At 33.6% G+C, this 22,326-nt stretch overlaps 1 protein-coding gene across 1 annotated transcript in view; it reads right to left on the minus strand.

Moving 5' to 3' along the window:
- Positions 1-22,326, minus strand: part of PRPL28 (Ribosomal L28 family) — a 51,005-nt gene that overhangs the window by 6,889 nt on the left and 21,790 nt on the right. The window lies entirely within an intron of this gene.

Here is a 22,326-nt window from a genome sequence, read left to right on the forward strand (position 1 = left end):
AAAACACGTGAATGGAAAACTCGACAGATACAATTTGAGAAATACAGCAAAAAATCAATAAGGTGAATATAGGCAAATGAATGGCATCTATCCAACGTAGCATCCACACAACACAAAGGACATCCCAGAAAGCAGTATAGCGAATGCTGAAAGACATAAGGCCCATGTGAAACCTAGAAACTCAGCTATGCATTAAAGAAGGCATTGGGGCTATAAACGAACACACCAGATATAAGTAGGCGAACCCTAAAAGGAAATAATATATGTCCCGTGTAATACGTTGATGGCAGAAAGGATAAGTGCCAAACCAATTTTTGGTGAAGCTATGATATATTTTGTGTTTTATTCCAATGCTATAAATCAATTAATTCATATTATATAAATATATGATAGATGTTATGAATTAATTATTATTTAGTATTATGTTATGAATAAAAATTAAGAATTATGTTATCTTGATTTTATTATTGAAAATATAAAATAAAGAATTATGTTATAATAATTTATGTTGTTAGTAATAGATACGAGATAAATTTACTAACATCCTAATCAATATTTGTATTGGTATTTCTATATGTTAAAATATAGATCATAGTATATATATATAGAAAATGGAAGATATGCTTAATGTTCAGAGTATACACATTTATCTATATTAAATTGGGATGATCTTATATAATTTTGTAAAATTATTTATTATCCTCGAGTATTATCTCTTATTTCTATACCAGCTATGTGCCTTGATCTTTTCCTCTGAGAATGTTACTACAGGAAGATGGAGATTGAGATTTAGAGGGAGCCTGACATTTCATTAGAGGCAACCTTGAAAGAGAGGGAGCAGATAGAGGATATGATCCAGTCAATCTTCGGTGATCTCAATCATATTGATTCAGAGAGGTAACCATGTTGTGATGGAATCTTCAATGATCGATAAATTGTAACAGTCAAGAGGACTATAATTCATGCAACTATGCGATCCTAATGGGCCTACCCTTTGTGTACATTATATGAAAGTGGTGACTTCAATTGAACCATCTACGGTAAATGATAAACAATGTTCTATTCTGACTTGAACCATCTTTAAAGGGAAGATGTTCCATTCATGTGGAGATAAGTATTTGTTGTCTTTGAGTATTACATTGATCTACTCATTGTATTATCTCTTATTTGTAATTTCTATACATACTATACAGGTTATTTGCCTTCATCTTTTCCTTTATGATTGAGGATGTTCTGACAGGAAAAAGAAGTTGGTATTTTACACATGCTACCAGATATTGTGTAGACTAAACCTAATGATAGTAACTCAAAAGACCCTGATGATCAAGATGGATAAAATAAGGCTTTCATCTTTGATGATTGAGATTGTGAGATTCTTCTACATTAAGAGGGAGTATGACACTGCTTCAAAAGCAACGCAGGAGCTTAGAAGATTGACACTCAGAGGGAGTTTAAAAATACATGTGGGTAACTGCATGATGTTGATGGATCTACTCCTATGTATATCATGAGGGAGTGATGAGTTCGATAGGCATCCTTGGTTAAAGAGAGTTTCTGAGGAAGTAACTAGAGGACTTGACTTCCCAAGATCGATGTTCAAAGAGAGAAATTATGAAATGCAATCCTTTGTGAATGATATCTTCTCTATGAGAAGAAGTTCTAAGTGAAATTCCTTGTACTGCATTTTTCTCTATGAGAGAAAATTGAGGTGAAAGCCTTTGCACCACCCTCTAACTTGGTTCATGGTGGTTACTATTTCACATATGATATGTAATGAAAGGTGATGATCTTTCATTGACATATATAAACAAAAGGTAACCATTATAAGATGACGATCTTATAAATGGTAGACCTGTTATCATGGTTCTTTGGGCTGGATTTTACTGAACACCATGATAACGAACAGTCAGAAGGTAATCATTGTAAGGCGACGATCTTACAAATGGTAGACCTGTTATCATGGTTCTTTGGGCCGAATTTTGCTCGACACCATGATAACGAACTTTTTATGGTTCTTTGGCCAGATCTTGCCAAACACCATAGTTGCTACTATAGACCACACTTAAGGTGGTGTTTTTTAAAGTACTGAAAATTGCTTCAATTGTGTGTTATGAAAGATGAGAAATTTAGTCTCATAGTGAATTGAATATCATACTAAGATAATATTTCTTCTTTTTCTTGAGAGCATAATGTGTTCTCTAAATCCTCCCTAGCTAAGAGGGAGTGTTAAGGTTGTAGCTTTTGTCACATTGATTTTATCGTGAGATACCTTATTGATGGTAAATCATCTTTAAGATAAATATCTTATATATATGTAATATAATATATATTATATATTATATATTATATATTTTAATATATTATATAATAATATATTACATATATGGTTATTTATATTACTATTAAATATGTTAACTAGTGATGATTAATCATAGAGACATGTCTCCTCCTCTCATATTTATATGAGATACAAATCTGCATTTGGAAATCATTGATCAAATTGGCAATGTTAGTACATTTGCAGCAAAAGATCTATGTTACTTAACACCACCGAATAATTAACAAGGTTTACAATTAAAATTAAAATATATGTATTGGTATATCAACTAATATTAAACAATAATAATTTATTATGATTAATTAAATAATGACAGTTTACTATGATTAACTAAATAATATTAGTTTAGAAGACATTTAACTAACATTAAATAATTAATATGATTAACTAATGTTATATAAATAAACTAATGTTTATACATTATATATAATAACATTAGTTTATATATATATATATATTTATTTATTTATTTATTTATTTTAAAAAAATCTTTTAAAGAGAAACCCAAAACGAACCCGAACCCAAGCCAAAAGGAATGGACGAATTTCAAACCGGAATCTTGAACCCGCATCTGTACCAGAAACCGAACCCGCAACTTAGCTTCTAAACAAGATATTCATGATCAAACCTAATGTTACACTTAAGATGGTATCTCTTTGTGTTGATACACCTTTTTATCTTCCCTAGCTAAGAGGGAGTGTTGATGATTTGTAGCTTCAGTCAGATAAATACATGTGTTAAATTACTATTTAAATAGATATATATGAGAATATAAATATGTAATATATTAAAAAATGATGCCTTAACTCATATATAAAATATTTAAATAGAGAAATTTAACCCTGGAGAAATTAATATAAAATAATAATACTGCAATATATATGTGTATGTATCATGATTATTATGCAGTGTATTAATTTGTTTAACCGATGATATTACAAACTTAATTGAGACCGATTCGTATCAGTGTGTTTGTGCAGTTTAAATGGGCATCGACCATGACTGATGACGTGGAGACATGTCCATGAAAAAACATGTCTCCAAGTACCATGGAGTCATGTTCATTTGTGGGCATTACTCCCAACTGTTTGCTGCCCTACTGATATATGCAGACTGTGACATATCGTTACAATGAACACATAAAAAAATACAAGTCTTCAAGTATCAGTTTTCTTCTGCATTTAAATCAATCATATTGTAAGATACAGTCTGCAGTCAGATATATATTTAAATGAATAACAAGGATTCAGAAATTATTATTTCTGATATATATTATCAATAAATTATAAAAATATAAGATTCGCCTTATACAAATCTGATCTACATTTAACAGGTATATTTTTAGCTGACTTAATCAGTGTGCCTATTCTTGGTTGTTAGGCATTTGAACAAGAATCCTTGGGTAAACCACTCAACGCTAATATTTGGCATACTTCACACAGTACATCACCTGTTAGATCACTGGTCACCTTTTAGAAAACGGCAACATGTATGCTAAGGCTGCCACCATAATCAAGAACGGTAACATTTGTCATACTCCATACAATACATCACCTGTTAGATCACTGGTCAACTTTAGAAAATGAAAACATGTATGCTAAGACTGCCACCATAATCAAGACAGAACAGATGACATAAGGAATCGGGGAATCTATATTCCTGGAGAATAGTTTTCAAAGAACAGAAATTCCTTCAGACCTCCTACAATGAATTGAAATTCTAACAGCCCTTGTGATTACCTGGAAAGGATTCAGTTGAGACATGTCTCAAATTTTGTATGTATACTTACTTATCACTAAACAATAATGCCAGTCAGAGATTAGACCACTTCCTTCAGCTACCTTAGACATATTATGGTCAATTTTAAGATGTCAAATTACCCAGAAAAACTAACTGCATATCTGAAATTAGAGGACTTTTCTTCAGATGCGAGTCAGATTTCTTTGACCAGTGCAGACAACACAATGGATAATGATATTTTTATTCTTTGGATATTGACATATTACTAATGCTATGTTTGTCTAACTAAGAAAAAAAAGTTCCATGATATAGAATATTTACAACTTTCTTTCCTTCAAGGGATCAATCCCTACTAAAGCCCAGTTCAAAGGGTCTACCATTAGCCAGTAGTAATGATATATGTCTTAGGCATTGAGCCGGTTGCTCTCAACAAAATAGCCTGATAATAGTGATTTGAATTTGTAATAATATGGATAAAGAATGTAATTAGCATGCATTACCTACCCATATATTTATGGAAACCATATTTCTTTCTTTTGATAATTCTATCCAAAAGAATACAACTTTGGACCCATTGAACAATAGAGACATCAAAACAAGGTGGCAACCAATAGCCAAAGGAAAAATGAACCTGGAAAAATGGTTGTTGCTAAAACTAAAATGGAAGCCATCTCAATGACTCAAGAGTCAAGACTGACACTAATAGCAATTGAATGTTACAATCATAAGTATTTTGAAAAAAGCAACCTGGTCTAGTTGCAAGGAAAGAGAAAAAGTAAGAATGTGATCCCAAGATGCCTATCAATATCAGCAAAAAAAATATTCCTTTGCATGGAATATTTGTAGCTAACAAATTTAACAAATTTGATTTCTCTTGTAAATATCAAAACTAAACTCTGCAACTTAAATATAACTGCATATGACAAATCAATGGGGATCCTATTTACACCCATCCTGTTAGTCTTTTGCAGTGACGCATCCTACTTTTTAAGACAAATTATTAATATTAAATAATAACTAAGTGAATGCCCACAATAATTAATAACGATTTGACAATTGTCAATCAAGAATCACAGTATTGAAATAAAATAGGGGGATTTATGCTCAACATCACAGAAGAACACCTATGATAATGAGCCCACCATTGAAAATCGGCAGGTTCTTGTATGGTTCAACAAGACTGTGGAATGCTCAAGACCATGAAAAGTGAAGTTTCAACAACCATAGGCTGTCGCAAGAAAGGTGATCAAAGCAACATACTAATTAGTCATTACACATAAATATTTTTATAAAAATATAACTTACCTTTTATGTCCAGTAGGCAATATGCATAAAAAGGCTTTGAGAGTTTGTTGCTCATCTTACGGTTCATAAAATCCATATAATCATCAAGTTCAGTTCTGAAAATTAACCAAAATACACTTCAAAATATTAAACTTTCTAATCAAAATTAGCCTATATTTGTATTGGCAATTTGGTTGTGTCAATCCTTTTCAATAAGCCGAGCTGATTCTCCATCATCTATGAGTACCACTAAATTAAATTACCTAAGAACCAAAAACACTTGGAGCATGATTAGGTATCATATATTCATACAAGCGTTTGCTAGTGGCCAATCCAATTAGTGTTGAAAAATAGTCTGCAAATCAACTTCCAATATATAGTGGGCTTATCAAGCACATTTTTTTAGTGTCCAAACAACAAGCATGCTCGTTAGATGTCCAATAGAGATACTTTCTCATCAGCATTTCTCAATATTTCAGGACTGGGTTGTGAATACAAAAACAAAACCAGATTTTGTGGAGTTAAAATAATTGAAAGAGACACTTCTTTAAACAATATGCATAAGAGCTGCAGGGAGTTAAAATAATTGAAAGTATCAGTTCTTTAAACAATATGCATAAGATATGGAATTTATACAAAATTTTACAATTTGACAATCAGTTGATACAAATATTTATATTAATATCAAGTTTAAGCCTTAAGGTACAAAGTACAATGGCTAATCTAATACATTGTTTAAAACTAATTTTATGGGATATTCCTCGTCATTGGAGCTGCTATACTAATCTAAGTCCTGAAATTGGACCCCAAACAACTCTGTGTGCAGAATCTAATCACTATCAATCAAGCTCTTCTAGCTCTACATCCCAATACATTGCTCGACTATCATTCTCAAATCATCTTACAATCTATAATGATGAGACACGAGAGACTATCTACAACCCCATGCTTTTATACACTCGTATCAGTTAATTTGTTCATATTAGTTGATTGGAAGAAACTGCGTCTAGACTAGTTCTCTCAGCAACAAAGTGACTGCATAACTGTAATATTCCCAAATAAAATATTTTGCAAATATAGGCACACACCGCAAGCATCTGAAACTAGAATTGAACTTCAAGCTTCTTTCAGATCTGTTAATGTTATAAATCTGTCCGATAAATTATATTATATATATGAGATATATAAATAATATATGGCAAATATTATATATGGAATAAATATGTGTGTTAAGAGTGTGTGTGTATATATATATATATATATATATATATTGTTATATAACCATTATAATATATTGAGGATATATTACTTGTGTTATAACTATAACTAATGTAAGTTAATATATATTAAAGATACATGTCTCTTTAAGAGACATGCCTCTTTATATCACATATATATTCATTCATTCGTATAGTAACTTGGAAAACACATAAAATATCCACAAGTGATATTACAAGTTGCAGAACAGATTAATGGATCCTATCATTAACATGGTATCAGAGCAGGTTTCAATATTAGGGAAGAAATTTGACTGTAGAGTTCAGATATGTGCATTCACCATATTTGCACTCACCATATCTCCAGCAGTCCTTCAGACTGACCAATAAATAATGATTGAAGTCATGAAGCCTAATCTGACTTTAATTGAATTGACTACAACATTGTTTCTTTACAAATTGTGGATGCTCATCAACGGTCTTACACTGAAGCCTATGATCTAATACGTAGTCCTGTTCCACTCTCGTCGAACCCTCCAACCACCCTTTGGTGATTCATCATGGCAGATTCAACACAGATCCGAGAGCAGAGAACACCCAACACTGCAGGAAATCTACAACAACGTTGACATTGAGCAAGTTGGGAATTTTGCTGTGGGGGAACTTACAACCAAAATATAACTACCTCACCTGCTACGACTATCCACATGGACACGGCATGATAGGGAAGAATCACTAGTGTATGCATCCCAAAGTCACCAGCCTTAATTATGCATCAACTGGATGAAACAAAAATGAAGGCAATATATTATTAACAAATAAGAAAAGACATAAACATGCAAAGTTAAGACCACCATTTGTTATATGGACCATTGATACATATTAAATATGGACGAGGCATATGGATACAAGAGGTAGAGGCATCAGGCACTAAGTATAGAGGCATGTTGCATTATTTACGATGTGATTCTCAGGTGGGAATGAATGTCTCTGTTGGAAAATGTCTATTCCCAGGCGAGACCATTTATTATGAGGCTTAGAACTTCGTACAACAAATAGATATTAAAGTTTCTTGCAGCATACAGTACCATCTTCGATGACAATACAAATATATAGAACATGAAAAGGATCACACGGAAAGGTTGCTAAGGTCTATGAATCATCGACAATCACCATATATTCCATCTTGAGCAACATTCAAAGGAGAATACACAAGAAAGGAATTACTGGTGATCAATATACTTTTCAAGTGTTGTGAGTGGTATTTCAGCATCAAAACTTTAGGGACTACAACCCCTTGCATAGATGAATATCACTAGAGTTGGAGTGATTCATCAAAGGGTTGTTGATTATTAACGTCGTATCTCTTACTGGGCATCAAGAAACCTATCTATTAATTTTATTGGTTCAATCTGCATATCCCGTGAATGCTATCTCAGCAGTTCTTTGGTGATAGATAAGTTTCTCCAGGTCCTAAATTTAACTTTTTACTGGATGCGCAAATTACTGTGCACAAATGAGAGAACTGATAAACCTACTGTGCGAATGGTGAGATGCTTGAAGACTCCTAAATGTTCATATCCAGAGAAAATTTATTGGTTCGTATTTAGGAGATGGTATGTCATGCGAGTGAGAAGGGTGAAAACTTGTCGCATTGAGAGTGTGTTTAAGGAACATAGCATGAAAATCATATGAATAGGCCCACGCCAAACTGATGTCTTAGAAATGGAAGTTTCTGGTGGTGTCACGTCATCGAATCTATAGAGCTTTGACTAAAATCAAAAGAGCTCAAGACTGCATGTACGTTGCACTATACAATGTTGTTGTGCTTAGCATTACTTGAATTTGTTATTGAAACTTAAAGTAGCGATGACTCCTGAAAATTCAGAAGATCAAAAGAAGGAAATTATATGAAGTGAAGGGTTTAGATAGGGTATAATAACATAATATATACTACCAGCCACAATTACAAGAGGGATGATATTAGAAAAGCTCACACAGCAAAGGTAGATACGATTGAACAAGGAATGAACAATAGTTTAGATTAATATACAATCTACTATTACTAGAATGGGAAAAGCATGAAGATTAAATTACAATCTACTATTCTGAATAACCATTGAAAGCTCTTAGTGCCATCGAAGATTATAGAGAAGATAACAGGTGACAATATAATGGAGCATTTTTTATAGAGCAGCTAGTGAGCATGTAGATGAAATTCAACCATTAGAGATACACAAAGATATAGCCAATGGTCTCCTTGCTATAGAGGACAATGAGGAAATTATTTAGACGATGGTTTATAAAGCCTCCTCAAGGCACAATGTACAACTATGTAAATCGGACTTAAGGAAGCAACAAATCATTGATCAAACATAATAGAGAAGAAAATTGTAACACATTCGATGTACCAGAGGTTAGAATACATTCTCCTAGATTACTGGTCGATAGCAGCATACACATTGTTTTAAGTTAATTAGACCAAGAAGATGCATTTAAAAGAGTGTCATTCCATATTAACTAATCAAGCTAAAATCAACCCAGAAGGACGGATAGAATACCTTGTATGTTTATCATTGGTATATCCGTGTGGGATAGTTAGTTAAACTATTTGAAATCTCTCTGAAATGCCTTTAAGATGGATCGAGAAGCATAAGAGATTGCATTAAAGAAAGAACTTGAAAATTTCTACCATGAGACTTGAGTTGATAACTAACATAGTTAGAAGGTGATATCATTCATACATGACTGTCTCTCATTGAACTTGATAGTGACTAGCAAATGGAGAAAATGAGAATTTTACATTTTAGGGGAGAATATAACCAATGTAGCCTTCCCATTGTTTGACAAATTCTTATATGAAGGCATTTTCTTATTGGAGAAACTTGTATCAAGGAAGTTGATGTGTAAGCTAAGTATTTGTATCCTTGAGTATTGGAGAAACCTGTATCAAGGAAGTTGATGTGTAAGCTAAGTATTTTATATCCTTGAGTATTACTTTAGTCTCTATCTTATTTGTATTCCTATATGTACGATAAGAAGCTATTTGCCTTGATCTTTTTTGTTTTCTCTTGGATGTTCTTGCAGGAAAAGAAGATTGAAGCATTGGTCATTTAATGATCATGCTAGATAAAGTGAGGCTCCCTGAAGTGAATATATTTGATTATTGAGATTATGAGTAACCTTCTATATCAAGAGGAAGTTTTAGCAATTTGTTAGAGGCAATCTTGGACAAAGAGTGGGAGTAGATAGAAAGTATGCTTCAGTCAGAAGACCTTATGCTATCAGGATACCTCTTGAACTAGGGAAGCATGACATGATTTGTTGCTAGACGGTTAGAAGGATGATAACATATTCAAAGGAAGTCTGAAAAGTTGATATGAGGGGTCATAAGGTTAATATTTCTTCGTGAAGAAGTTCCAAGTGCAATCCCTTGTAATACATTCTTATCTATGAGAGATAAGTTTGAGGTTAAAACCTTAATCTCTGATATGGTTCATGTTGGATGTTATGACAACACCACATGATAATATCTGTGGTGACTTCATGTGAACTTTTCTTATAATGTGTGTATGGACCTGTCCCCTATGTACATCATGAGGAAGTGACGACTTTCAAATGATGTCACTTGTATTTGGAGAAGTTATTGAAAGGTGACGACCTTACAATAACTTGTATCATGATATACATTTTGTGTAAATGTTGAAATAAATCATGAAAGGCTTTATCTTATAAATCAACAACTAGGTGTTAGATGTCATTAATTTGACTATCTACAAGTTGTTTGTATAGATATATTTTAGGTACTTGGTGAATATCTTGCCTTGATATTCTGATAGCCCATTACCACATTGAGTACTTGGTGAATATCATTTAGTTGATGTTCTAATAGGCCATTACTCAGAGTACTTGGTGAATATCATTTGATTAATGTTCTGATAGGCCAATGCTCATGTTACCTAATATGATATCAAATAGTAATTGGTGAATATCATGTGTTAATATTCTGATAGGTCGATACTTATATGATATCATATTCTAAAAATCTTCTAATCAAAGATTTCCTATATGTATTATTCTTGAAATATTACTTATGGTGTAATATCTATATGTTTTATCCTTCTTAATTAAGAGGGAGTGTTAATGTTATAATTCTGTTGGATAAATTATATTATATATATGAGCTATATAAATAATATATGGGAAATATTATATATGAAATAAATATTTCTGTTAAGAGTGTGTGTGTGTGTGTGTGTGTGTGTGTGTGTGTGTGTGTGTGTGTGTGTATTGAGGATATATTACTTGTGTTATAACTAATGTAAGTTAATATATATTAAAGATACATGTCTCTTCAAGAGACATGCCTCTTTATATCACATATATATTCATTCGTATAGTAACTTGGAAAACACATAAAATATCCATAAGTGCTATTACAAGTTGCAGAACAGATTAATGGATCCTATCATTAACAAAATCAGATTTACAAGATTTCATGAATACCCACAAAGATTAGTCAATTAGACACTAAAACCAAGTACCCGCTTTGATGAATCTTGCACCCAAACTCCTGAGTCTTATTATATTAATAAAGTCAAATAATATATGTTACTGTTGAACACACTAGTAAACAAAATACATCAGCACTGATGAAATCGAGAACATTCAACCCAAATGCACAATACCAGATTTGCATGGAAAACCCAACAAGGGAAGAAATAAAGTGAGCAAGCTGCTTGAAGCTACTGTCCAAATTTAGCCTCACATGTATAAACTTTACGGGCTGAAACTCCCTTCACTTCTACAGCAACAACCAAAGGAAGTTAACTACTTCCTACAAGATATAACACTTACAGAAAAGAGGATGCAACCTCAGAACACAAATAATGATCAACAATCAACACAATGCTTTTGCATGATGATGTCAGCTAGTTTTGACTCGCTGCCTCTACCACTCTTCCTTGCAATGTCACTGCCTTCAGCTCACTGCCTCTTAGCATACTTCAAAACGATACTCTACAGTTACAGTTCTTCTACTTCACACACATTTGCAACAGGTTCGAGCCCATATATATCCTCCACAAGCATCAATAGTTTCTCCTAGTCAGGCAAGGAGAAATGTGTGACATGATACATGCATCGAAAAGGTTGACCCCACAAACCACTGCGGAGGAAGAAAAATAATTGTTGTTCAAACCAAAGGCTAGACAAGACCCAATCTTTTATGGCATGCATCTCAATGCTGGCCCAGTAATCAGTGTTAGTGGACAATATTCCAGGACAGCCCAAGGACCGCTTATCCTTCCAAACATTTACTGTTAGACAACAAACTGTACTAGAGGGACTCAAAACATATTTATGAAGCACCAACAAGTATAACATGACTTTAAAGAACTAAAGTCACAGGGAGACGGCGAGACTTGGAGGTCTCTGGTACTGGTACTGGTACCGGTATGGCAATTTTCCAAAAATAGGAGAGAGGGGTACTTGGAGACGGCAATTTTTTTTTAATAGTTAAAGAGTCTAATACTAGATACAAATTTTGAAAATAGTAATATTGTAAAACTAAAAGACTAAAGTAAATAATAATAGTCATGTCACATTAATATAGAGTCAAATATTTCAAAAGTCAAATAATCACAATATTGTATCTCATTGGTCTTAATTTTTGCATTAAAAACATTAAAATGAGGGCTAAAATATATAAAATTATTTAATATTATATTTTATCAGGAGACTTCGGGGAGACTTCACCTTTTGGATTAGGAGACTGGGAGACTTTAGGAGATTTTCTCATGAAGTCTCCAACCTTTTTTGAGGTCTCCGGAGATGCGAAAAGTCTCCAAGACATGTCTCAGTCTCCGAGACGTGACTTTTAGGGGGGAGACAGGTCTCCCCGTAACCATGTAAACAACATTTTGATATACCTCTTGTAACCAAACACACTAAAGAGAACTAGTGCAGGCAAATGGACACTAAACTTAGCATCACAGACAAACCATAAGTACACAGGCCTGAGACAGAAGATTAAACTTCACACTTACAGTACACTTCAACACCAGAAACTTGAGGAGACAATATAAAAAACAAGGTAAACAAAGCACCAAAGCTCAGGGAAAAAAAATTGTTCATGTAGAAAGACATAAGACATTCCACTGACCCATTCTGACAGGAAACAGAGCAATCTTCTCTACAGGAAGCCCTGGAGACACCTGTGATGGAACAAATCTCATGTAGTGGAAATATGCATATATGATATATCAGATCTTCCTCTGTCTTACATCCATACTGTGAGACGATGTCCTCGAATGCCAAGCAATGTGGCACATTCTACCCCTGCTTTATCATTACTTATCCACTACAAATGAGCTTCAGAAGTTAAGTTTCAGCTGATATTTTCTCTTTCATCAGCACTTCTGAGCTGTTGACATTAATGACAATATATGCTAAAGCTACTATAGCAGCAAAAACACCAACCAACATGCACAACAGAAAATAAAATCTAGAAATTAGTCAAAAGAAATTACCGTCCAACTGAAACTGCAAAACATTGATCTGCTTCAAAACTAAAGATGAATCTCTCCGCCTAAGGCTGAAAACTATACTCTTTTACAATAGAAACTCACATGTCCACAACAAAAAAATGCACTCCTACAGCAGCAACTACAACACACACAAAACTAAAAGAAAAACAATAGCAACTATGCACTCCAACATTGCTTTAGAAAACATTACCAAACTGCATCAAAATATTCTTGTGAAAGCTACAGCCAATATGTATTGTCTTGGGCTCTGAATTTCCAACCAAACGTATAGCATCTCTAGCAAGCACCTTCAGCAAAACAAAAAAATAACTGAAAACCAGAACACACCAAAAGAAACAGAAAGTGCTATCCATTGAAGCTCTATTGCACTCCTTCAATGATAATGCCTTCTAGAATCAAAGACTTTTTGTCCTTTAACTCTTCAATTGATGAGCTTTCATCCACAAGCTAGAATACTCCATGGGTTTTCCTCCACAGAAGAAACTGAAGAAGACTGGTTTACCATAGTTGAAAAACTCAGACTTAAAAATGACTCGGCTGCCCAGAATTTTTAAAATCTTGGGGTTCGCCACAAAACTCAAGAAAAAATTGGCAACTCAGCAACATTTAAAAATATATTTTTTAAAATATTATCAGAAAACACAAACACCAAATTTTTAGAACATTTTACTGAATTCCATCAAATAAAATTAGAGTTTGAGTTAAATGCATACCATAGACCAAAAAACAAGTGCAACCTTGAATAGATTTTAAGTTCAACATATATCATAGACCATAAATTAAAAATCAAATTTATCCTAAAAATTTACAAATAGTCGAAGATCGCATAACCTCTGTTCCAATTTCCAAAAGAACAATAGTTGATATTACTAAATAACATATGAAGTATTTTATTTATAGAAATATAAATTATTATAAAATATTAGATAATTAGAATTAGAATTTATATTATTATCTGGACTAGATAAATATGTACTATTTAGATATTTATATAATATCTCTCATCTATGTATCTACATATATTTGGTTGAAAATAAAGAATGGTGATAAAAATAGATATTACATGGAATAGAAATCAAATATTTAAAGTTTTAAACTACAAAGATACCTATCAACAGGATGTAAAATATTTAATTTTGGAGGATATCATTAAATTGTCTGTCATTTAAAGTTTACTTTGCAGTCATTGTATTCGATCTTAAATTTGATAGCCAGTGTGAATTTCTGTGGCATGGTGAGTTTTGATCAAAGTTTATCAAAACTTGTGCCTGTCGTCTGTTGCTGCATGCCCTTTGCATGCAAAAAAAACAAAAGTAAAACACTCACAATGAAGTGCATTCACAGGACGATTCATTAGCATTAAAACTGGCAAGTTTCTGCTACTTTTCGATCTAAAATCAGTGTGAGCGACATAAAAAATCGATGCTGAGTATATGTGTGAGTGACTTACCCAAGGATTTGTGTCATAAGTACTTGCAAGTTCTGTGAGTATTCACAGAGGTTTGCATCCACGGATTTACAATGCTGGAATGAGAAGTTGAAATGGCCAAAAGATACCAGAAGCTTCTTAACTTATATAAAAGTTGGGGCGCAAATCCCAATGTACCAAAAGGCCGAATAAACATTAGTTACAAATATTTTCAAATATTCCCTCTTGAATTAGGCCCCATCATCTGATTCTTGCATAAAAGTACTCAATAACTCTCCTCTTACTATCTGTCATAAAATAAACTATTCTTAGGAAATTATCATAGAATCTATTATAATTTATAACCATAATAAAATCTCCTAAATTCATTCTTTGGAGTTGCATTTACACTTAATTAAACCCCATGCCCCTATTTATGCCATAAAATAATATTATTTAATATTTAATTGACCTTGAAAATATTAAATCCTTAGATTGCAGGATTAGAATTAAAATATCAGATTCTCTTTTGATAAATGTAAGCCCATAGGAAAATAGGAATGGGCTAATAATCTCATTGTGGGACCACAATTAAAATATTATCTCTTTTGATTTATATTAGCCCATAGGAAAATAGGAATGGGCTAGTAATATCACCAAAGTAAATTTATTAGAAAGGGGCCATGACAATAACTATGATAAGAGTTGAAATTTTGAATGGATAGTTTGTCTATCAATCATGAAGGCCCATACCCCATACTATCACCATCAACTCACCAAGTCCTCTTGTGTCAAAATCCAACTATTTTTGTCAAACAACGATAGTTGCAATCTATTACTTATAAAAACAAAATAAGAAGCTGAAACTTACAAAAAGTTTTTAAAATGGGAATCAATAGATCCAAATATCTAAATTATTCATCAAGTATAAGATACAAAGAACAACAGCCAATCCAATTCATTAATGGATGCAAATATTGAACGTGCTGCTCATTGTTGGAACTCATCTAAGCCTGCATCTGACCCTAATCCAAAATATATGCACAACTTGATTATCATCAACCTATGTTGGCTCTTCTTGCTCTGCATCCCAGCATGCCATAGTGTGCCACAAGCTTCTACACACTCCTACAAAAGTTTAAAAATGTGTTCCTCTTGATAGAGGAGGAAATTGTACAGAAACAGGTCCTCTCGAGTCTCAACTATGATAGGAAAATTGGCCATATACTTGGTTACGTCATTGCAACTCGCAGGTTTTCTTATTTGACAAGCAGAGTTGAACTCATGAGCCACATCAAGGGAAAGTCAATCAAAGTACTCTCTGAGTTTTTGTTGGGACTATTGAACTCACAAGTTGATTTTGAAAAGTCGCCTCATACTGGGTTAAAACTAAAACCCTCAAGATTTTTAGATTTTCAACTCATTTTTGACCAGTCTTATTTTGTGACCAACGGAGGATCCACGTAACAAAACACATTGAGCGAAAGGACTGAAAGGAGATTTAAGGTGCCTGCAAGGACTGAAAAACCAATATGTATCTTTTTGTTTTCTTTTGGAATTTAGAAAAAATTTCCCGTAAGTATTCAACTACAACAAGAAATGAGTAGAATAGGACTATCAACCTTTTAGTGGCTTTTAATAGCACGATTGTGTTCTTTAAGTCCATAGAAGCCTCACAAAAATGCAAAAATATTAAGACAATATTTGCAATCTTTGAACAGGATGATTAAGAAGTTGAAGTTGAGAATGTTGCCCATATTATCACAAACAAGGCAACAACATATGTATCTCCTGTGAGACATATTATGGAAGAGTAGCCTACCATTTTCTTAAATTCTTTGCATGGAAAATTTGCAAGATTTGATGCTAACGACATTGGTAAGATTGGAGGGATTGAAAGTGTGGTTGAAGACACTAGACATGTCACCAAATTTATCCACAACCATACTTAGGTCCTTTTTTGACAAGAAAGCACACAAATAGCAAGGGTCATGCAATTGGGAGTGACACCATTTGCTAACCACTTCCTCACTTTGCAAAGCATTGTTGCTACAATTCCTTCTCTCGAGAAAATGTTTGTGTTCACCTAAATGGGTCTCTTTATTCCAAAGAACCCAAGGGAAGAAGGCTACACAAACAATTTTTTATGACCTATTAATCAAAAATGCAAAGTAAATGAAGGTAAGTAACCTATACAAATATAAACTTTATATGGAATTATATTTGCAATGTTTTCAGTTAATCTTGCAATAATTCATACTTGTTTTCATTTTTTTTGAGACAAAACCACTGATCAAGCTTCTTTGTTTGATGGATGTGAATGGCATGTGAACCCATGAGTAAGGCTGAAAACATCATTTTGCATTACAATGGTACAAACAAACAAAAAACAAAATCATTTGGTGTGCATCATTGATTGTAAATGGACTAAGCAACACCGCCAGCAAATACATACCTTAGCCTACTGCCTAAACCCAAAGTTCCACTCATCAAATACATTAGGATTGATGATGAGGTCATGGCATGCATCGACTCATGCATTAATAAAAAGATGATAGAAAATACGATGAGTGTTAAAGTTCTTAGTGATTTGGCAGTCCACGAGTGTGCAAAGAGGGGCACGCCTTATCTTCAGCACAAGCAATTCAAAGGAGGAAATAACAACAACTAAGTAAAAATTTAATCCTTTCACCTTTTTACTTGATCTAGAAACATGCAATTTTGAACAAGCCATAACCTTTTTACTTATATTTTTAAAATATTTTCTTTGTGGATCCATTGTTGGAGAGTTATGATATTGGCACACTAAATCTTGAGGCTAGCTATCTGAATTTTGTCCCAGCCCTATCGTACTTCTGGTTTTTGATGCAACTGTGTACAATTTGAGAGAATTCACATTACGAAGAGAAACAAGTTGAACAGGCAGCACCTCAATGACCTTGTCTTTACCTACTAATCAAGATCTTGTCGAATTGAAGAGAAGAGCCAAAAAAGCAATGAAGTAGAAAGCAATGGAAGGAAATACAGACATTGTTAATGAAACAATCAACCATCATTTTGATACTGGCTTAACTTCAGTTTGAGGCCCAAAACAATTACACTAGTGGTGGGAAGAAGAAGATCAGGATTATAATTGGTTGTTTTTTGGCACATGGAAAGAAGAAAATCTAGATTTTATTTGGTCTGTTTTGAGTTATTATTGTATGTAATTAGTTGTAGTGTTGTTATACTTTATTATTTTTAATCTTCTTTTATTAAAGTGAATTGTTCACCTTTGAGACTTGGAAATTTCAAATATAAAGAGTTTGAAGGTCATATGCCAAATATAATGTTTGAACTTTGAGATATGACAAATTGATAATCAAATTAGAATTGTGTATACCCTAAATGCCTTATTTATTTTTGTGTGCAATTTGTTTTGAATTGTTTATGCTCTAAATGTCTTATTCATTTTTTGTGCGCAATTATGGTTTTTTTTGTCGTTATTTGTCAAGTCTTGATTCCAAGTCAGATTTTTAACTAATGAATCCTTGTTTTAAAATTAAGCTCTCAACAAACCAAGGTTCTACAAATCTATGATAAGAGTTGAATGACTAGTGTACGTATTAAATTACAAATGGTAAAGACCCAAAAAACCATCACCAGCTCAATGAGTTCACTTATGCCAAAGTTTCCACTATTTATCTTGCCAAACTCATGCAAACCCTAATTTGAGTAAATCTAATCCACTTGTGTCAAACCAATGCACCTTCCTATGTAGTACTTATTGTATAACATCACAACAGCATTCATTAAGCCTCCATTCACATCCCCATCATCTTTAGAGGCAAATCTACAAGGTCTGCTAAAAGACAAAATGGATTTAATCCATACGTAGCCTATGTAAAGGAGTGTTGGGTCTCTCTATCAAACAACCTTTGGCAAGTGACTAATGTTCACTAATACAATTATTTGGGTCTACATGCAACTTCCTTTATTCTAATAATGTCTATACTCTTGAGCTCAATCTAAAAAGTATTTGGCACCAATGATATATGACAATTAAACTGTGTACTTAATTATGATCTTTCTGATGCATCAAAGTTCGTACACATTCTCCACTCTTCACCCTTCTTCAATGCAAGTGTTAGAAACGGCACACAAGGGCTCAAACTACCTTGGATAAACCCTCATTCAAGCGGGTCTTTAACTATCTATTCAATTTGTCAATCATGTCAAGGCTCATCCTATGTGGCACTTTGTTAATAGACTAGAACTCAAAAATCAGATTCATGCAATGAGATATGTTGTAAACAAGTGACTATCCTTCTAGCATCCCTTCTTCCATTACATCCAAAAATTCTTGGAGCAACACTTAAGACTTTAGGATAGTTACAGTTGTGCAGCTCACTGTTTAGATTTTCCTTCTACATAGGGTTGATTGCTAGCACATTAAAATCCTACAACTTCCGCAACTCCTTGAGAAACTCCTTTGCCTTCTACAACACTTTTCCTTGAACACTCTTCTACCTTTATTGACATCAATTCAAACTTCCCCCCATCCAACATGATGATGAAGGTGTTCTTTCTTCTGTTATTAATTGTATATCGACCATATTGTCAAGATCTACCAAACAGCACATGGTATGCATCCACCAAAATCACACTGAAACATACTACATTTGCATAAACACTAACATGAAACGCAACTGAACACTATTCTCTCATCGTGATTTGTGTTTTTTGTAGGAAGATACTCTATTAGAAACACTTAGTACAAACCATAGTTTTCCTCAACCATAGTTCTTTTTCATTGGGCATAGGTTTAAAAAAACTTTGTGCATCATCGAATTCCTTGAGCCTCCATAGAGGTGATTTTTAAATCACATCTTAACACACATTCACATCCTTGTGCAAAATGTATGCATTTCTCTACATAATCTTACATGGCATCTAGACATTAGAATGCCCTATCGCCTTATTAACCACATCTAGTCTCACTAAAGCCTTAATCACAACCTCTTCTTACTCCCCACCTTCCTTAGATATTTGATCATCCTTTCACATATGCACAACACTAATAAACCTAGCAACCTCTTGCATGTAGGTTTATCTTCCACTTACTCTTTCTATCTTTCCCTTTATTGGATGATCCACATTAGCAACAAGATAAATCTTTTACATACAACAACAAGCCAGTAGACTTCGTCTATGAAATAAGTTTTTAGTAAAACAAATCTCATCAAATAGAAGCATCAAAACAGTCACATAACTCGAGAGTTTCGTCCTGTAAAGCTCTCCATGTGTCATGTGAATATTGGGTCAACAAAACTCCTCTATGCATTCCTTCATTGACATCTTTCATTGGTGCAAATTCTAGAGTTTCTAAACAAGTCCAACAAATAGTTGATGGGTAAAGCCTTCCTTTCAACTTCTAGACCACACAATCCCAATTGGCAATCTTGTTTCCTTTTGCATGTGGTCTTTTTTAACTAGATCCCACCACAGAGTAGCATGCCCTTTCAAACTTGAGGTGGTATGCTTCACATAGTTTGGATCATCCATGGGTTCCAATACAAATTTCTTTTCTAACTTATTGATCCAATCCAACAAATCTTTCAGAAAGGTTCATACCTTTGTCAACACCAAGGAAAATTTCTATGTAGATAGTTCCTCCTATACACTTGATGCACTATCTTTATGACTCATCATCACTGACATCCAAAGAATCATTCCTAACCTCTATGACATCTAAATATTTTGAGCCTCGACCAACAACACACTATTAATGTTTTGAACCATAATACAAGAACACTATGCAGAAATGCAATAACAGAAGACACAAATATTTACCAAAGGAAACCCCTTCTACTCAAGGGAAAAACCCAGCCACACCCAAGAAATAGATCCCTTTATTTAATGCTAAAGCAAATATAGATATCTCAGGCTTTTGATTGTCAACACTTAACAATCTAAAAATCAGCCTTATACAGAGATCTATCACTTTAACAATGACTTGACACATAAGTCTTTAGTTCTCAGATCATACACAAAAAATACTGAACTACAAAAATACCGACTTGTATCTGAGATACGAGCATAACAAAGCTTTACTCAAAACATCATGGGCATTATAGAGAATAATCATATTCTCCCATACATCTGAAGACGTTCTAAATATTCAACAACCATCATATAGGCTTCTCCTTTTTGAAATACAAAAGGTCATTGTCATTGCCCAGCATGAATAGACGGCAGTTACAAAGAATAAACAAAATGAATCCTCCAACAATGCTACATAACATAGTCACAAAGGGAAGACTGAAAATCATGAACAACAATTTTGATGAGCTCGATGATTAATGACACTATGATAAATTCAGAACCACAATTGTTACTAAGCAAGGAACCAACACGTATATGATGCCAACTGTACACAACACTTTAACATGAAGATTCTTCGCTGATATTACACAAGCGTGCTTCCTTGAACCGACAGTAAGGTAAACTGATGCCAAGATATCCATCTTGGTGCCAAGTCATCCATTATCCATTCTAACTCTGCAATGACAAATAGGGAAGGAAGTCGCAGATATAATAAAAACTTCAATCAGGGAAAGCAATGATCAGAAATCTCTCTCGCAGCTACCAATAAATTAACACTTCCTCTTAGCAAGAGAGAGATCAGTCAAATGTCATAGTGTATCTTAACCTGACAGGCACAATGAAGCTGCAACAAAAAAATGTCATTAACAAAACCTCATCACAGATTTTTCTAATATAAGATTGTTATCTTGGCATAACAATATTCGCCATTGCTACTCCCAGAGGGTAAAACAGAAAACTAAGTAATTGAATCACACGACTTCCACCATGGCTACTCCAAGAGGATGGAACATGGACTTTCACTCAAACTTCTTCCGTAAAGAAGAGTGCATCAACAAGGGATTTCACATCGAATTTCTCTCACAAAGGACTCATTAACAAGGGATTTCACTTCAAACTTCTCTCATAGAGAACAACTCATTAAAAAGGGATTTTACCTTGAATGTCTCTCTCTTAGAAAAGAACTCATTAACAAGGAATTGTACCTCAAACTTCTCCCTCACAAAGAACTCATTAAAACAAATAAAATATCATTTGAATGTTGAGACTCTCTCTCAAGAGGTGCAACAAACTCACAGTTTGAATAACACAATAAATTAATTGACTCCAATGTTTGACCAAGCAAGGAGCTTTTGCATTCTCTCCCTACTACACAAGCTCCCTCTGAATATCATTTCTTCCTTTTCAAAGTAACTAATCATAATATAACATGTATAGGATCTTCCTCTTTAATGAAGTTGCATGTCACCATTTCAGTCCCATGGCTGCAATCAGCATCCCCATGTTCATTTCTATAGCCTACATGACTTTGCATGTAATCTCTCATCATCTCATTGCTTCTCGATCCATCCTACAACCAAGAGAGATTAATAATAATTCATAGAATCAACCTAACATGAAGATAAATATATAGACAAATGCTAAAAGCATACACTATTCCCACTGCTATAACAAAAATTCACGATCAATATTCAAAGGTATAATATAGAATGCTTATGTTTTTGTTGTCTAATCTTCCTCAATGATCTCAGCACACACACAGATATAATACATAGCTATCTCTTTTTAAAATGTTGACCAATAAAGATAAACCAGCACTCATACGATGATCATAGCACTGCATACATACTATCTCGCACAATTAATACCAAAAAACATCTCCTTAAAGAATACGTCTCAAAAACATGAACCAAGAAGACCTGTCCA

Source organism: Cupressus sempervirens, chromosome 3 (assembly GCF_028749045.1).
Source record: "Cupressus sempervirens isolate cs-2001-9-10 chromosome 3, ASM2874904v1, whole genome shotgun sequence".
Lineage (NCBI taxonomy): Eukaryota > Viridiplantae > Streptophyta > Pinopsida > Cupressales > Cupressaceae > Cupressus > Cupressus sempervirens.